Source organism: Corapipo altera, unplaced genomic scaffold, assembly GCF_003945725.1.
Source record: "Corapipo altera isolate COAL_440 unplaced genomic scaffold, ASM394572v1 22b, whole genome shotgun sequence".
Taxonomy (NCBI): Eukaryota; Metazoa; Chordata; class Aves; order Passeriformes; family Pipridae; genus Corapipo; species Corapipo altera.
The window spans coordinates 8,052,586-8,072,062 of NW_020884876.1; the positions used below are offsets into that span (position 1 = coordinate 8,052,586).

The window sequence follows — 19,477 nt, forward strand, 5'->3', positions numbered from 1 at the left end:
CAACTCCTCCAGTACACAGAAACACAAATGCACAGACATATGTGGGTATACACACACACAGAGCAGTAATTTCTTAAATTATTCACTATTTATCATGACACGTACCAGTTTTGACTCTACTGATTAAAAAGAAAGATTTACTCTCCTTTGTCAGTCCTGAAGAATGCTGCAGACCTGCATGTAACAAACAACTCTGCTGTACACTCGATCAAAGTTGTGCTGCTGGAAACTGTTTATCCAAAAATTAGAAGCAGTGGACAAGTTCTTGCAAGTTCATTTTCCATCATCCCATTTGTGAGCCATTGGGCTCACAAAAAAGTGAGCCCTGAAACCATGCCAGACAAAAAATGTCAAACTGCTCCAAGTGCTGAAGGCCAGCAGAGCTGCTTCAACTTCTGCTACTGACAAAGAAGGTAATGCTCAGAATGAGGTCACTGTGTCAGGATCTCACTCAGTGCTAGGTTTTCCTTTGCTTGGTGAGGACATGCTAAGCTAAAGCATCAGAAAAGCATAGAAGAGGTAGGAATAATGTGTGATGAGAGACAGATGCTGCTGTTTTGAAGAAACATTTTTAGTTGTTTGGAGATTTTCTTTTAAAATAGAGAAATATTCAAAATTTCCTTTACTGCAAAAGGACTATTTCTAGTCATGATGTAGTCACCGAAATGAGTGAAACACAGCACTTTAGGATTCACCTGTGCTGTGCTGGAATAGGTAGTTCTCCTAGGTGCTCCCCTAAATGAACATACCAGGTGTTTAGGACCAAATGAAATACAAAAGTCACCACCTCCCTATGCTGCAAGTCCTGGCCCTACAACAACCCTGGCAGTGAGAGTCCAACCAAGCCTAAAATAGGTCTATTCAAGTGTTTCAAGATAACAAGTAAATACTTGCGTTACACAACTAACAAACATCACTTTTGGCTGCAGGTCTACAGGAACTGTTATGCAGTAAAGCCATACTTTAAGCGGGCTAATTTACCTGTGTAAGGTTAACCAGGTGCTTTGCTACACCTGTAGTTACGCAGCAGCCATGACCTCAACGTGAAAAGCTAGGGCTTTGCTATACACACATCAATTTCTGTGCTCCTGAAAGGCCTCATTCCAGGAAATTTGCCTTCAACTTTAGAGGAGTTTTGCCTTCCCTGGCGCTGCAGGATCAGCCTGAATGCCTCTAATGAATCCAACTTGGCATTTGCAATGTTTGGGTCCCCTGGGATCATCCTGCAGAAACTCTACTTGGTTGTCTGCTAAGCACATACCCACTTCACAGCAACGAAACTCATTCCATGAAGAAAAATTTCTGTGGACTTAAAAGTGAATTACAACAAGCACCTACTGAAAGAAAAAAACCAAGAGCTCCAATCTGCTTTCCCTTTGCACCAGACAACATTCACACAAAGCTAAATAGCAGGGTCTGTCCATGCTGCACTGTTTTCACACACACACGTTGGTTCTTGCAGCAGTAGTCATGCTACTGTCCCCAAAATTAAAACACTGGAGGAAGAAAGATAATGGTAATACTGCAGCCAGAATACCTTTTCTCTCTAACAAATTTCTCTAGCACTTGAACCCAAATTATATGCTTGGGACCAGTCCAACTACTCTGAACAGATTGACACAACTGCAAGCTCTTTCAGTGAGAGAACTCCTCTTGCACATGTGACGCCTAGAGATACCTGGAAGGCACCAAGTGTGCACATGTACCTAGGGTACACAGACGCCTCACATGCACAGGCACCTAGGCATGCCTTTACTCAAATTCATCAGCTTACAGCCCTTTAATCAGTATCTAATCAGTGCCCTGAACTGGAGGACCATGACTGTGAGAATGATCAACTCCCAGCCAACTCTGAAATTGTGCAGGATCTGCTGCTCCAGCTGGATCCCTACAAATCTATGGGCCCTGATGGGATTCATCCCATAATCCTCAAAGAGCTGGTTGATGTCATCGCAAAACCTCTCTTGATGATTTTTGAGTGGTCTTGGGAATCCAGAGAGGTCCCAGCTGACTGGAAGCTGGTGAATGTTGTCCTGATTTTCAAGAAGGTCAAGCAGGAGGACCCCAGAGACCACAGGCCTGTCAGTCTCATTTCAATGCTTGTAAAGTTATGGAAAAGATTATTCTGGGAGGTACTGAAAAACACCTGAAAGACAATGCTATCATTGGTCACAGCCAGCATGGCTTCATGAGGGGAAGTCCTGCTTATCCAATCTGATTTCCTTTTATGACAAGGTAATCCACCTAGCTGGATCAAGAGAAGCCAGTTAAAGTAATCTTTTTGCATTTCAGGAAAGCTTTTAATACTGTCTCTCACAGGATCCTTCTGGACAAAATGTCCAGCACACAGCTGGATAAACACATCATGTCATGAGGTGAGCAACTACCTCATGGGTTGAGCACAGAGGGTAACAGTGAAAGAGTAACATCAGACTGGGGACCCATCACTAGTGGAGTTCCACAGAGCTCAGTCTTGGGCCCTGTGCTCTTCAACACCTGCATAAATGACGTGGACACAGAACTGGAAGGGATATTAAGCAAGTTTGCAGATGGCACAAAACTCGGAGGAGCTGTTGATTCCTTCCAAGTCAGGGAGGCCCTGCAGAGAGACCTTGCAGTTTTGGGCATCACAATATAAGAAAGATATTAAGCTACTAGAGAATGTCCAAAGGAGGGCAACAAAGATGGTGAAGGGCCTTGAGGGGAAGCCATATGAGGAGAGGCTGAGGTCATTTGGTCTGTTCAGCCTGGAGAAGAGAAGACTCATTGCAGTCTACAACCTCCTTGTGAGGAGAAGAGGAGGGGCAGGCACTGATCTCTGGTCTGTGGTGACCAGTGGCAGGACCTGAGGGAATGGCCTGAAGTTGTAACAGGGGAGGTTTAGGTTGGGTATCAGAAAAAGGTTCTTCACCCAGAGGGTGGTTGGGCACTGGAACAGGCTCCCCAGAGAAGTGGCCACAGCACCAAGCCTGACAGAGCTCAAGACTCGTTTGGATGATACTCTCAGGTGCATGGTGTGACTCTTGGGGATGGCCCTGTGCTGGGCTGACAGTTGGACTCCATGATCCTTGTGGATCCTTTCTAACTCAGCATATTCTGTGATTCTGTAATTAAGAGCAGCAAGAAGTGCCTGATACCCCAAGCCTGGCAGAGAGCAAAAGGGAAAGAAGAGACCAGCAGTGGGAAAATGTAAATGACAACGTTTAAAAGTGCTGAAGCTGATGCATAAACCAGCGCTGCCACCATCAGTGATGTTACTGCAGCGTAGCCTTACAGGAGGACGGTCTGGCCAAAATACCATACGCACTCCCCAGTCAAGGCAGCTACTCTGTTCCTCCATCCCAGAGCACATGATAGAGGTTAGTACTGAAACAAAAGCTGTCTTTTTGACAGTGTACAGTACAAATGCACCATACACTCCTCTCTGTGTAACTCCATGCAAGCATGTGCATTCAAATAGACCAGTACAAAATACAGTATAGCCTAAGATCAATCTCCATCCTACAGTGAGGAAACAGATGATCTAAAGATCCCATTTTCTTCCTTTGCACACACATAGTGCTGAACACAGACTCCTTTGTCAAACTCAACATTAGCTTGCATATATCCTTAAGTCCTCCTGAGTCAGGGCCTGGGATTCCCTTCCTTTGCCACAGCCCTTTCACCATCAGTAGAGGGAAACTCAAGAGGAAGAAAGGCATATGCTCAAATGGGGAAACCCCCCCCCCCCACGCTCACCGCACTCAACAACACATGACAGAGAACAAAAAAGGCTAAAAAAGAACACAGTCAGAAGAGTCCAAGAAGGTTACCAAGAGGGTAATTCAGACTAGCCTGTACCAGTTACCATGGATCCCAAATTTCCGAGGCTAAAATCAGCCATCAGCTCTCAGCAAAGCCTGTAGTTGCAGAGACTATAGTCATCTACCATTATGATTACTTCTACAAGAACCAATTTCACAAAGCAGGAAGCACCCAGCCACTACACTAAGAACACAAACCACAAACTCTGTGGCTCCAGAACACACCAGACTAAGGAACATCAGACGTACACTTACATTTCTTTAGGAAATCTTTTAATACTAGAAATTGTGACATATTAGTGCTTCACTAATAATAACTTACTTGTAGTATGCTAATAAGTTCCACTTGACTTACCTGAACAAATCTCCCAGTTCTTTTAGAATTCACTTAAGAAAACACAAGAGGGAGTATGATCAGGATATTAAGCTCAGTAGTATCTCAACAAGTAATGCCCATCTGTTTTTCTGCTAATATTGTCTAGGAGCTTAAATGTTCTTTTTTTTTTTTTTTACTTCTGCTGCTTACACCCCGATGAATTAGCAGAGAACACACCTCCCCTCCTTCAGATCTCATTCCACTGGCTTTTAAAAAAGCACATTCTTTTAGCGCTCTTTCACATATCTGCTCCTCCTGTCCCTTTAATCCTCCTAGAGGACTCCTATACATTTTCTCTAACTTACATAACTTTCCTCTAAAAGCAAGAACCAAAATTCTGTGCCATATTCTAGCTAATCTCTCACCTGCATCAGTTACCAGGAAATGGAAATTTCCTTACCTTTAGTGGAAATACCCCACACTATACCCTGTTTTTTTCCTCCATAGCTGTACTATATTGGTGTCTCACCCTGCAACTGAAACAGCAGTTCCAGTTATGTTTTTTATTCTGCCTGGAACTGAGTCTGAAACAAATATTCCTGTGCTTGACCTCCCAGGACCATGATCTTTAACAGCACACTCTGCAGATATGATTAAGGATCTTTGATCATCCAATTCTTCTCATTTGTTATCCATTTTTTTAAGCATCTCCACTTAGCACATTCTAGAAAAGAATCTTAAAACCTAAAATGAAAAACAAGCTATACTTTAAATGTTACTTAATGCAGGACAGAATCATAAACCAGTGCCACACTTCCTAATACAGCAAGCCAGGAAAGAGCATTTGAATAAACCCATCAAGTCTTAACAGGAAAAACAAAGCAATCAATAAAACTCCTTCCCTCAAAAGCCTAGTAGGTAAAGCAACTGCCTTCTTAGAATTCAACTACTAAAAGAGGCTTCTTTAAATTATAGTACACTGGAAAGTCTGTGATATTTTAAACCACACAGAAGAATTTTCTAACAGATTTTGTCGCTAGGACCATAAGACAGGAAGGAAGGAGGATTCGGGCTTGTTTTTATCACAGAAGCATGCTACTATCAAATTAATTTGAATAATGTTAACGCTATATTGTTCTCAACCACACCAACATCCCACCTCGTCAAAAACAAAGCCTGCCTGTTCTCTGGCAGCAAACAGCAAATGCAAAGATAGAAGCATTAAAAAAATCTGACACTGGAGGAGATTTGGCAAGAGAGAGTGAGCACATGAGAAACAAAAGAAACAAAAACCAAAAAACAATGATAAACCTAGATGTTTTCTTTTAGGGTGGAAATTTTAAAAAGGCACAAAAAATACTCCTTTTCAAACACTCCTGAAAGCACAGAATATGGCTGTTGGAAGTCTTTGCCACATGTTCTTCACTGTCCTCTTCAGCTTAGTCAGAACACATTTGCAGTGTGCCTAGAGATGCTGCAGTTAATATTCAGCAAGAATCTAGTCAGCAGCTAAAATTCTTGAAAGGTAAAGCGATAATTAGCAACACAACCCAGTGGCATAGTGCACTCTCTCTCATTTATATTGACTGCTGCAACCATTAAAAGATTTTCATCCCAAAGACAGTACTGCAGTGGTTACACCTTTTCAAACCAACAGTGATGACTGGCAGATAACTTCAAGTTAAAATAAGAATCTGCAACACTGAACACAAGTCCCATGGTACTGCAGCAGCCTTTAACAGCCCAGTTTTTCCTGGCTAGGAGAGATAACTGATGAAAAGGCCAGGCATGGAATCAATTAAATTAGTGCCAAAGTGGTTTTAAAAAGAAAAGGTTAGATGCTCCAAAGACTTAGCAGTTGAGAGTTTACTGGGTCATGTTTTTCCCTGTCGTGGAAATAGTTTCCACTGTGGCTAGAGTACCTTCAAGGAGATGTACTTTAATGCTTGTGAAATTGAAATATTTTACAGCCCAATACATGAAAAAGCTATCCTACTATTTTCTGCCCCTGTGCTCCACCTGCATGGGGTAGATGCAGTGACCCCTGTTACCCACAGTGGCTCAAAATACTTCCAAATTCTGTCCTTTGGTCTAGCCTGTGTGGGGATCAGCTGTGAGGATGGGAACACAGGAACACAACAGTTCAGCAACTCACCAAATCTGCTGCCTCCCTCATGCTGGTCAAGCATCTTAGAGGAAGCATTAGAAAACCAACTGCACATTGCCACCAATTTACACTGCACCTTAAAGGGAAATGCCCTTGTTCCAGACAGAAACCATTCTTTTGAGATCCTTGAAGACTGGCAGATATTCATTTTTTGTCTCAATCAGTATGACTATTAGCAAATGCAGCAATCAAAACCTACCTCCCCAAACAAATGACAGTACCTGGAATCAGGGATTCCCCCAATTAAACAGCTCACTAGATGAAACATTTCCTCCTGTCCATTTCACATATTTTCTTGCTTTTGAATTTTACTGAGCACTCATTTTACTACAGGAAGCAGTAAATCAAAACCTACAACAGACATTTTGCTACTATTTCAAGAGTAACACCACCCTATCTACTGCTCTTTTATTTTTAAATGAAATTTCAGGAATCTGAAAATCTCCCTGTTCATGAGCCATAAAACCAAAAATGGTATGCAAAAGGATGAAATTATCAATTTCACAGAGACCTCTCTTGCATGACTTCTTACATATCTCCTCATTTACAGAATCTTAAGTTTAGACTTTTAATTACTACTCCTGACTCATCTAACGCATTCACTGCTGACTCCAGCAACGTGCAGACTATGCTCCTAAAAAAGCACAAAACTTAACATATTTAAGCTCTATTTTGTCAGCGTTCACTGCACTGCCTTATACCACGTTGCTTATGTCACTATTCTACAGAATTGCTCAGCTGTTTCACTCAGCTGTCACTAGTGCCTTCTGAAATCCTCCTCAGCAGTCTTAATGAACCTGAACAACTGTGATCTGATAGACAGGGTTACCGCTTCATTATCCATTCCATCCTTCAGATTTTTAATACAGCTATTAAACACCAAACATTTGTTATTGATCCCTGCTGCACAAAACACTGTTAAACATTTCCAGGGCCCAGAAATGGCCATTCTTCCTTTTTCTGCTCTCTATACTAAACTGAGCTTGACAAGACTTTTGTTGTGGACTTTCACCAAGCATTTATAAAGCACTAGAGCATGGAAGAGTTCTTGTGCTCCCCAAGTGTCGCTATGACCCAGTTTTCTGAAAGATGAGAGCGCATAAAAATAGTTGTGTCTTTGCCTTCATATTCAGTATAAAGACCTAAACCAGGATATCAAGGCTAGATTCCTGAGATGATCTCAGAAGCTGATGATTATCTCAACTTTAACTGAACTAAACCAAAAGACTAGCAAAATGAGAATTAAAATAATTTCTTTAACAGATTTCAGAAGTAAACACTGGATACAAAGGGAAAAATCATACACAAAAAATTTTGAGATCAAAGCACGGGGGAATATATAAAACCAAGTTTCAAATTACTACATTTTATGCCATATCAATACGGTATTTTCCTAACACACATTAAAACAACAACAATGACAAAAGTAATTCCTTATCTTGCCACTATGTTGTAATTTCTTACTCTTGACCATAAAAAAAATGTCTTATGGTTACCATCATATTCTTTCAATGAGCTACCCCCACAGGCAGCACTTTAACTTGCCCAGACCTTATGGGCCTGAGGGCACCTCCTGCTTAGAAGGGTAAAAAGTGTCTTGGTCAGAGCCAGAGTCTGAGAAGGCTCTCTGCTTCAAAAGCATTTCTGAACACCAGTAAACACTGCATTGCACATGGTGAAGGGGATGGTACATGCCCCTCTCCTCACCTGGTTATCCCCTTTTAGAGGCTGAAACTGCTGCACAGACCAGACCTCAGAAACACCCACAAGGGATTCAAGTAACCCTGAAAGCATTTTTTGAAACCTCTGCTGTTTTTCCTGCCTATTTGCTAGCTACAAGTTTTAATCTTAAAGAACTGATGTAGAGAGTACCTAAATTAAAACCTAGGCTATAAAGATTGAATTAGCAGCAGAAGACTGGAGAGGAAAACAAGAAACAATATAAGTAAGAAAGAACACAGGAAAGGTTAAAAGTAAATGTAAGGGAAGAGCTGATTTTTGTTTGATTGCTAAAGCAGGCCATGCAGCATCTGAGATGTTACTAATGAAAGCAAACTTGTTAAAAGAATCCAAATGCGTAGCGGGGCTAAATGGAAGCAGAAATAATAACCAAATGGTAAGAAATAAAATTAGTACCTCCAGCTATAGGAAGGCTGGGGGAAAAATAAAGAGTCTAGAGAATTGCTGGGATAAGCAAAGTGGGAATGGCTGCACGTATCAGTGAAGAAAGAAGTGAACAAAGAACAGTTGTTTTGTAACAGCTGATTTGCATGTGCTCTGCATCCACTTGGTGCTTGCCTTTGTTTTGTTTTCTAGGCTGACCACCCCGTGCCACACAAAGGATTCACTGAAAGCCTCCGTTCAAAGTCTCAATTAAAAGCCTGAAAGAACAAAGGTATCTTGCACTGCAACCCCAAGCCTGAGCCCCGTGCCAATGACCCAGCAGAGGGACCATCCCCATCAGAACCTGCATTCTACACTGCCTTGGAATGAGCCCTCCTCCCTTCCCAGCATCTGGAACAGGCAGAATAGCTAAAAAGAAACATTTAGCTTGATCTCCAAAGGGTTGCTTCTGAGCTTTTATGATGAAAGATCAAAGTTAGGGAAAGGGTGGGACCTTACAGGACAGTAAAGAAAGTTGAGAATAAATTAGTAGTGTGCATACTAATAAGACACACATGCAACGTCACTAAGGGAGCATGTTAATGGTTTGGGCAGTTTGAACGAAAACATGTGAAAGCAGTTAAGCATGTCATCACCAATACTGTCTTTAGAAGTGTTCTGCTGTTTTATGAGAAACTCTTCAAAACCCACATGCACATGCAGTTTCATAGAAAGAAAGTGTAATCCACAAGAACTTGGAAATGTGAGGCTGCCTAAAGGGCATCCTGCATGTCCTCCATGGTCTGCAAAGCCTATGTATAAGGCTTGTGATTTTTTTCTTTCAACTGTGGTATTTAATTTCTGGTACTACATTTAATTGAGTTACTCTAACATAGATTTGTTATGCAGCATCCGTCCAGTTTGGTACACTCTCCGAATACAAATTGGGAACGTTTGTGTAACAGGGCTAACATGAAAAATGACCTCAGCACTTTGGTCTAAAAGACTAAATTACTGCCAGAATTATCGTGGTGTAATTATACCTATGTAAATACCTATTTATTCTGGAATAAGAGTGTTTTGTTTAACCTGATTTAGCTTACACAACTTCCAAAAGTTTTATCAATGGAGTTAGATGTATATGCATAATCATGCAAACTCCCTCTGTGTGACTTTTTGGATCATGCATAAAAAGGTGAGTTAAAAATACAATAATCAATAGTAAAAATAAAGTACTAATTTTATTAGAGGCAACCATGTGTCTTCCCGTTGTTCAATCATATGCTCCCTAGTGCATTCAAAAAGTAAATGTTTAAACAAAGGAATTAACCTTCTACTAATTTTTTTCTGGGTTCCAATAGCTTAACTCTTCAAGAGCATATAACCGCTGACATTTAGAGTTGCAAGTACTATTTCTCTAAAAACTTCCTGTTATAGTAAAAGGCAGAGCTATTAAAGGAGCCAAATGTGGCTTCTACTGCCATATGTTGTTTCTAATAGTCACAGCTTGAGTTTCAAAACTGATGGTAGATCTTCACTTCCCTTTATCTCCATTGAGTGCTGCTGTACTCCTGGTACTTTTTAAAATCAGGACTTACTGAAAAGCCTAATTTTAGGCAATTATTTCTGGAACATAAAAAAACTTGATGCATGTAACCTATCTGGAAATACCTGAAAGTCCTGGATGCATCTCCTTCATATTTCCATTTTCAAACAAGAGCCTAAAAGTCTACTTCAGGACACAGAGGTTTGAAAACAATTTACATATCTTTTGCCTTGCTCTCGACAAACATTTTTCAATGGAAGTTCTGATGTTATTAGAGTTTCCATGAAAAGTTTGGAGGTTGCAAAACTCTGCAAAACGGAGTAAGAAGTTCTTGGTTTTAGAGAATATAATTCTGGTAATTCCTCATGGCATCTCTGGAGACCGAGGACGCAAAAGCCTAGTGTAACTTCCCAGTGACATTTTTCTCCTGTTAAGATAACTGCTTTCAAGGGCAGAAATCACCTTGAAAAGCATAGTCACCACATATTTTCCCCTCCAATGAATGCTTCCTTGCCCCTCAAGGAATGATTGAGGTTACCATGCAACTATCCAAAGCACAAGTTTGTTTTCAGCTTTTGCAGGGAGTTGTAGTCTGTTGGAGTAAGGGGGAATCAAAGAAGGATGATACCACGTGACAACAGACTCACAGAAATCTTATGCCCCATGCATGCTTGCACATGCAAAGACTTTTCCCATATTTTTGAAGTAATTGCCCACCTTTCCAGATGCCTGGCAACTCAGGCTGCCTGATGTCTGGAAACTAGCTACTACATGCATATAGTCTCATCTCACATGTGCAGCAGGTCCAACACATCAGGTGTACTACGCATGCATAATTTATCTATCAGGGACTGTCCCAGATTTTAAGATTAAGATCTAAAATTCCTGAAACAGCCAGGCTTGTAATTTTCAATCTGAGCTGTGATGCAGTCAGTACAAGCTGTTGTACAGTGTGAGAGTATCTTCACAGAAGAAGCCACTTGAAATAGCAAATCACAGAATATTCTGAGTTAGAAGGGACCCACGAGGATCATCAAGTCCAACTCTTAAACAAACAGCCCATGCAGGCATTGAACCCGTGACCTTGGTATTCTTAGCATCATGCTCTAACCTACTGAGCCAAGTGTATTGCTTGCAACTTTAGGAAGACTTTTGATTCAGGGCCTGCTTGCAGCTTACTGGAGCTGGTAGGAGATACTTCCAGCATCATAAGCATAGGCATTAATAGCACTTTCCATTCCAGAACTGGAAAAAAACATTGGACAGCTCTGCAGTAGCTGATCAAGACTTCACCTTGAGTCTTACCCACCAGTCTGGAAAATTTAGATCTCTATTTAACAGACAACTATTAAAAAAGTTAGGAAATAACACAGACGGACTGCCGAAACATTTCACAGTGCTTTAAATATGCTTTGAAATTTTGTAACCTATTTAAAAACGTCGTTTCTTTTGCCCTACAGCACTAGCAATGAAGAACCTCAAAGGAAGTGCTTAGATAGACCAGATTTACTCGCTTTGCCACTAAGCTCTGCAGCTTCCTAGGGCTGTCAGTCGCGGCCGGGTTCAGCCGTGAGACACGGACCAGGGCGCTCAGCCGAGCGTCTCCCGGGGTAAGGGCTGCCCCGCCGGCACTACCCACCCGCCAGCCTCGCACCGCACCGCGTTGCCGACCAATCTTTTAGCGTGCAGCAAAGCGGGCAACTGAGCCGGACGGGGAAGCACCGCCCGGCCCGGCCCGGCCCGGCCCACCGCCCCACCGCCCCACGGCAGCGCCGAGGCGCGGGCACGGCCGCCCGCCCGCCGCCATGGCAACGCGTGCGGGGAGCGGCCCCAACAGCTCCCTTCCCGAGTGCTCTGAGGAAAGCTGGCAACCTTCCAGGGCGCCCGAAGTAGGAAGGAAAAGCAATATTCGCCTAGTCGGAAGATGCGACGTTACCCCCTGCCTTTGCACGACACATTTTGAACCAAAACCCATCACGCTGTTCTCCTCCAGCAAAGGCCACCGGTTCCCCTGCCATTTTGGATGCAGGAGCAATTCCCACAGAACATACACTTCTGTGTGCTGCTGCTGCCTCAGGAACAGCCAAAATCCCAGCCACGGGGAGCTCAGAAACGAAAATAAAATAAGGGTGTTTTGTTGATTGGTGTCTTTGGCCTTGAGGTCCTGGGGCTTTGTGTTTTTGTTTGAGGTTGGTGATTTTACATAATGGTAAAGCAGATTTTTGTCCCATTCCTCTATGAGCACTGTCCTCATGGGAAACCCTCCCGCCTTAAGTGAGGGCACAGTGGGGGCTTGGTACTCCAAAAAAGCAGTAAAGGCTTTGCCTCCCTAAGGGCAGTGGCATGATGTACTGCTGATGCCAGAAGTAAATCTGAACAGCCACTGCAACCAAATCCACCCCCTTCTTCAAAAGCACTTCAACATACTCTTCAAGTATTTTATGCAACTTTTAAAGTCAACATGGCTTCACGGTTGAGCCAAGGTTTTTGTTCTTTCATTTTTAGAGATTAAGAGGGTAAAAAAAAAAGAACCAACAACAAAGTATTCCCCCTCTGGCTCTATTGAGGTAGTATCTGAACTTGTGCAAAAACTTTGGCCAATTTACCACTTAGATTTAAGAGGAAGCTATTGTCTAAAAGGACAACCATCACGGAAACGTTTTTGCACAAGAACGGTAGAAAGACCCACTGCCTCTATCTTGAATAGATGTAGAAGGTTCTGTGACCTAAACATGGTTTGTAAAAACAGTGATCAGCACACATGCTGAAAACCAAAGCTGTAAAGCAAATCAGAAAGCTAAACCAAACCACATTCTCCATATCGCTTCATTTCATCAAAAGCAAGCAAGATAATTAGTTTATAAAGGCAAATCACAGGGTAACAATAGGTGCCTGTTGTGGATCCTGAGGATGAATTTGAATTTTGCTCTGAACCTGGACTGAAGGCCTTCTTCCTGAGTGTAAATGAGCATCTTGGGGTTTAGGGCTGGTGTCTCTCATGGTCCACAGGCATCAGCAACAAGTACAACCTAACCACACCAAGCTGATGGATGTTGAGCAGAAAGCTAAAGCAGTATTTGCGTCACTGTAACTCTGTGTTTGGGACACAGCTGATGCAAGCAGTGGTAAGACACAGGAGGTCTGCAGTGTGCTGTGGTCAAGAATCAGCACCATGACCTCATCCTCTTCCAGCACTCAGGCACAAGGGAAGCTGAGATTGGACTAGCAGCCAATTAACCACTGATTCAGCCTGAATTTCAATATTCTTCTCTTTATGAGCTCACTCATTGTACTTAAGGAAGCTACACAAATGCATTTATTCCACACTTTGACATGCAATCCATGAGTGGAACTAAGTTGAACAAAATGGAAACTTTTGGCTTGAAGAATGGAAAAAAAAGATCAAGAAGGTAACACATAAGAGTAAAACCAATTTTGAAAGGCAACTGCCACCCCTCTAAGCAAGACTGAGAACTGCTAGCACAAGTGCTAGGATCTCCCTCACTGTGCAACTACACACTGGAAATCCACACACGATCCACAAGGCCACTGGCACTGCCCTTTCATAATAAACAAATAGCTGAGTGCAAAACAAACAAACAAAAAACAACCCAACAAAAAAACTCCTTCATAAATCAAAAATTTCCCCAAAACAGGCAGTATAAAAAAGCAACAGCACATGATTCCTACGATCACGCAGCCTCTGCCATACAGGAAATCCCGGGCCAAAGCTCAGCGTAGAAGCTACAAGACAGCTACAGTGCAAAGTTTTTTTAAAAAGGCATACCACCATACTGTGTCCAAAGCATTTTCTTGTCTATACATCAATTTCCCATAGTATTGCTTTGGCTTCTCTGTTGCCATTAATCTCCAAGACCTTTACATGCTGGCAATTTTATTTCCTTCACTAATGCCACTGACACCCATCACTTTCTCTAAAAGTCAAATATGAGAAAATGGTTCTTTAGTGGGTGACATCAGCTATGTCTGGCATTTTACAAGATCTGGAAGACCAGCACTGCCCCAAGGAGTTCACAGCCTAGTTCAGGCAGAGCCAGCATGTTTCAGATGCAATCGTATCTGTGAGGCCATGGGAGCATGAGATCACTTCCTCCTTGTGCTCTTCAGCTTTACATACTCACCAGTTATTTCTATGTTTCTATTTTAAAAGTTTCTTTTGAAAAAGGAAAAAAGACTCAAATGATTTTATCAATTTTGGTGGTTTACATTGAGACCATCCACTACCTTCAGTTATTAAACATTCATGATTCCATTTTTCCTCAAGTACAGGAGGAAGAAGTTGGCAATCAACCAGTGAGGACAAGCTGACTGACAATAGCTTACAGCTAAACTAGCAACTGCTCAACCAAATTGCACAATCCATAGAAGATGTGCCATGACTCTTAGCTTGAGGATGATAAGCCTATAATCAAAAGCCATAATTTCTATTGGCATCTCTTGTTTGTATTTAAAGAAAATAACAAAAAATCTGGTGCACACGTATTTCTGCAGTATCTGAAAGCAAAGGATTCCTTAGCTTTCTACACATAGTTTCTGTTAACTGAAAGCCTGGAGTCATCTAATTACTACCTCCACATACAGGATTTGCCCAGATACTAAAATTCTGAAGCTGGAAGCTTACAGATGTTTTTGTTCTTTTCTGCTTCATTGCTAAATAGGAAAGATTATGGCAAGGATTAGGCTAGACTAGGCCCTTGATTTGTTCCAACTCCTCATCTCTCTCAAATGCAGGTTTAAAAATGTCAACCAGAACTGAATTAACAGATGATCATCGAGCAAATTAGTTACAGTAAGAACTAAATTCAAGACCCTGCACTCACCAGTAGGAACTCCAGCACATCTGGATTCTTCCAGCCACCAGGAAAAGCTCCAGGACAGATCCAGGACACCTAACTCCTGCTGACTAATCATCAAGTTTCCCAAAATGGCACCAGGGAAACAGCTTTGATTCAAAAGCAAGGGGTGGTCAGGATGTTGGAAAGCTACTTGAGAAACTTGTGGTACATTCAGTGCTGCAACTGTTCCTGACAGAAATGTGCCTGAGTCAGCTTCACACTGCCCATGTGGGGAAACTCACTCACCATTCAAACAGTTTTTGTAGTCTGTGTCGAACACTGTGGTGCAGCAGTTACACGGCTTATGTTAACAGAGCTGCCCAGGCCAGAGTGAGCTCTGGACTGCCTATACAGCCCCTAGTACTTGCCATATCCTCGATACATGTTTGGTCCTCTTAGATTTTTTTTCATTTATTTTGAAATTTAAGCATCTGGAAAACCTTACTGAATAGTTTACGCAAAATGGTCTCATTCCCATGCCAGAAGTCTTTCATTTATAAGAGAGAGATAGGGTTAAACAGGCAATAAAAAGACCATACATACCCATACTGCCCTTGAAAACGCTCACTCAGATGCATATAATGGAAATTACGTACTCAATCTGTGCTAACACCTTACTAGGAAATATGGTGATCTTATTAGGCAAAGCATTTGAGTTTGCAGAGGAACCAGAACCAAACTCCCTTGAACAGCTCTGGAGAAACCAAAGCTAAGCAACGTGCTCAAAATCACCTTCCAGCACTCAACCCTTGTTCAGCCACACTACCAACTGGTATGCTGGGTAAGCCTCAAACAGACCAAGCCATCCCAGTCTGACCTACAGTGGAAAACAAAGCCAATGCTAACAACTATTTTCAGCTAGATCCTCTGGATCAATACTGAAAATGCTGTTGGATGTCATCATGGCTACTTCGGACGGCATGAGGAATCCATCCCCGTGCTGGTGGTTTTCTGGGCTGCTACTCCTTTGTTCATAGGAAAATGGAAGTCCTTACACAGACAGCGCTTGTCATGTGCCAAAGCATTCATCATACATGCCTAACTGCATAATAGAGCTAACCCACCTAAATGCTATCCATTGGTCTCCTTGCCCATTCCAGGACAGCCCACATTTATGCTTGATCCTCTCCCATGGGTTAGTTGAGGGAGCTAACCTAGCAGAAGGCTAGTCCTGCCAAAAAAAATAATGGATATTTTATGCCAAACCCTGACTGGATGCCCTGTTAAGACAGAGAAGGTCCTGTCTCAGAGCAAAGTAGGAGGCAGTATGCCACAGGCAATGGAGAAGCAGGACCTCCTGTGCTGGGAGCCACCAGTTATAGGTAAGAATTGTTCACTTATCGTGAAACTCCATGGTAATATGGCCACTCATCACAAAAATGACTGACAAGGCCACTATTCTGACAGAAAGACCATGTTACAGCTGAAATTTTCAAAGGGCTTTAAAAAGGCTTACTAAATTCCATCTGTTTTCATGCCATCTGGGTTCAAGTCTATCAGTGATGGTTTTAACTATAAGGGGCAAGTTTTGCAAAAGTAAGTGTAGTTTGTTGTATCCAATAGACCATCAAGACTTGAACAAAGTAAGGACACATCACTGGAATAAACAAGTATATAAGTAGCAAGCCCACATTCCAAGAATGTGTTTAAAAATAGTGCTGTTCTGACAGAGAGCATATACCCATTTTCATCAGTAGTACCAAAGATCTGTTAAAAACCATCAACAGCAATAACTGAGTTTCCCAAGGAACGTCTATTAGACATCAGATACTGACCACTGTAATAGAAAATAACATGCATGAGAAGACAGGCAGAATCCTGCATTTCTCCACCCACTGCTGGAGCATCTCCCCAAAACACAGATGACGCAAAGTCACAAAGTCACAGTCACAAAGAATGGTAGAAATGCTACTGTGTATAATACAATTCCACTGATATTAAAATGTATCAGAAAACCATTCTGATATTGTGAAATATTAATTTTAGAAAGAGGGAGAAATATTTTGACAAATGTCAGAACTTCCTGTTACTGCATTCCTACATGAAGTGTTTCTTTTTCTCCCTTCAAATTAGTTTCTTCTGAAAGGCTGCATTAGGTAGAGCAACAATTTAAAACATTTAAACAGTCATATTTGAAACAAAACAGTCTGATCCACTGAAATTAAGTATTTCATGTGATCTAAAAATATTGTGTTTAGGATTTTCTTCCACATGAAATCTGACTACTTTGGAGCTCTGTCTCAAATCAGAAAAAAATTTCCTTAGAATCCCAAAAACTCCACAAAATAGAGCATCTGTCTACTAGTCAACTGTACATAAGCCTCAAATTTTACAACACGAGTTTCAATATATGTCCTTACAAGAATATCCAGCAGATTATATATCTCCTCAATTGAAACTTGAGAATCTTAACACATTATTTTCAAATGAAAACTTTCATTCAGTCTGAGCAGGATTTGAATTTTTTGCTTTGTTCTGCATCTCAATCTCTGTTTTATTAATTTATCTTGCAAACTCAATTTTTGATTGATTTGCATGTGTTTATAAATATGTATGTACAACTTAGAGTAGGAAAGCAGCAATGCCATTACATCAGCCTCAACACCTGCACTATGTTGACTAAAGCAGAGAAGACTGTCTATTGTTTCTCTTTCTTATTAATGTCTACCTTCCCAGTCTTACAAACTCCTTACTTCTATGCCAATAACATAAATCATGCTGATTCTATTTGACTTCTAATTTCCACTGTGACTGGAGAGGCAGGTCTTAAAAGAAAAAACAAACAACAAAACCCAGTGAAAATATCTAACAAATATTCTTAGGATTTTTATAATGACATTTGCCCCAAGTGCCCATTTGTGTGGAAAATGTTTAAATCGCTCCATTTAAAAAAGTCTACAGTCCTAAGGGAGCTTTTAGAGCTATATACAAAAGATTTTCATGCAGATGGAGGGCATTAAGCACTTCATGCATGCAAGAAAAAAAAAGAGCTAGAAGAAATGTTTCAAAAAGAAAGCAAAAATATTTTATGTCTGAGACAGAGATCTTGTCCATCACACCCAAATAAAAACAAACCGAAAAGAAACCAAAAGGAGACAGCAGATACACTACAGAACAGATTCTATCCAAAAACTTAGTCAGCATCTAATGTGACCGTCACAAGAATTCTTCTTCTAATCTAAAACATAAACCTTAAAATACACCTAATTTTGCACCATAGAAGTTTACCACTTTACTAAAGCTATGCACTTAGGCAGAACAAACAGTAAAGAGCCAAGTCTGCCAGCACTGGGGAGATGCTCACTGCGCATCACCCAGAAAACAGTACTGTTTCAGCAAACAGAAAATTCAGACTGGAACTGAGAATCACTAGCTATGACAGCAGTGAGTAACTGCACAGTCTTCTAAGAGGAACAATGAGGACAAAATGTGGTTTTAAAATGGATCTAGAGTCATTTATGAAAAGGTTTAGCAGTCACCTGCAGCAGTAGCAAGAGGTAGGACTCAAAGACCCCAAGTGCATCTGTCTTCAGAATCAGGCCCCTACCAGAAGGCAACTGTGGGAAGGATGTTCGCTGGAGAAGCATCTGAATACTTGGAAGACAGGCTACAAAGCAGTAAGAATTAAGACAAACCCCTGCGGGGCTGCAGGACTGCTTTGAAAATGTTTATTTTTAATTTCAAATCTTGATTCTGAAGTGATAAAGTCATGCCCCAAGCAAAGGAACCAGAATGGTGATGCTGTCTAAAGCATGATTTCATCCTTCCCACCTTGTGAGTTGCTTATCAACTCAGAAGGACACTGTCAAGTTTAGCAGCCCAGGCTTGCTGCTGGAAGAATGTGGAGCTAGCAGGGTTTTTCAGGTCAGGCTGGGACCTGGTACAATGCTGCAAATTAAGCAACTTCAGTGAATGAGGTGAGAGTCTCAGGAGCAGACAATTTGATCCTGTGAATAAGATTCGGAGTGCCTAACCAAGCATTTATGTAGGAGGGGACTGCCAGCCATCAGTTTGCTCCTACTTCAATGTTCAAGGGATCAGAAAGGGTAACTTTCTGTAAGTGAACAAATTATACTAAGAAAACATTCTGTGTCACCCATTTCTAATGCATACAAAAATACTCTGGAAAAATGAGTTTTGGTTGCTCCATGGCAAAAGCTCCAAGACTGTTTAAAGATCTGTTGTGTTTTTGCCTTAAAGCTCATCAATGCTCAAAGCCCGTGAAAAGCTGTCATTTTCTCACTGCTAGTGAACATATCCAACAGCAATAATAAACAAGCACTGTGAAAAGAGGATCCAACCAGTGGACAGGTTCTTGAACCCTGGACACAACATTCAGGCATTTGTCTGTCATCTCTTGTGATCTTATGCCTGAGCTCTGTCATCAACAATATAGATTATCTGCAACTCTTTCTACTGTCTCTTATCAGGGTCCAGATCCTTAATAGCATCATTTAACATTCACTATCTATTACCGAGATGTAAAAGAGAAAGCCCTGTGACATTATTGTTGCCTCTCACAAAGATGAGTACACAACACCAGCTGTTTTAAATGTCAATTTAATGATGGATATTGTCTCACAAAACAAGGTAGACATACCACTGGAAATGTCCCCATGCCTCTCTTGTATTGGATGCATCACTCTTGTAACCTTCCAACAGTCAGGGCTATTCATTAACCAGCTA

The 19,477-nt window shown here is 41.4% G+C and overlaps 1 protein-coding gene across 2 annotated transcripts in view; it reads right to left on the reverse strand.

Moving 5' to 3' along the window:
* Nucleotides 1-19,477, reverse strand: part of STOX2 (storkhead box 2) — a 146,921-nt gene that overhangs the window by 26,726 nt on the left and 100,718 nt on the right. The gene's annotated exons all lie outside the window — the stretch shown is intronic.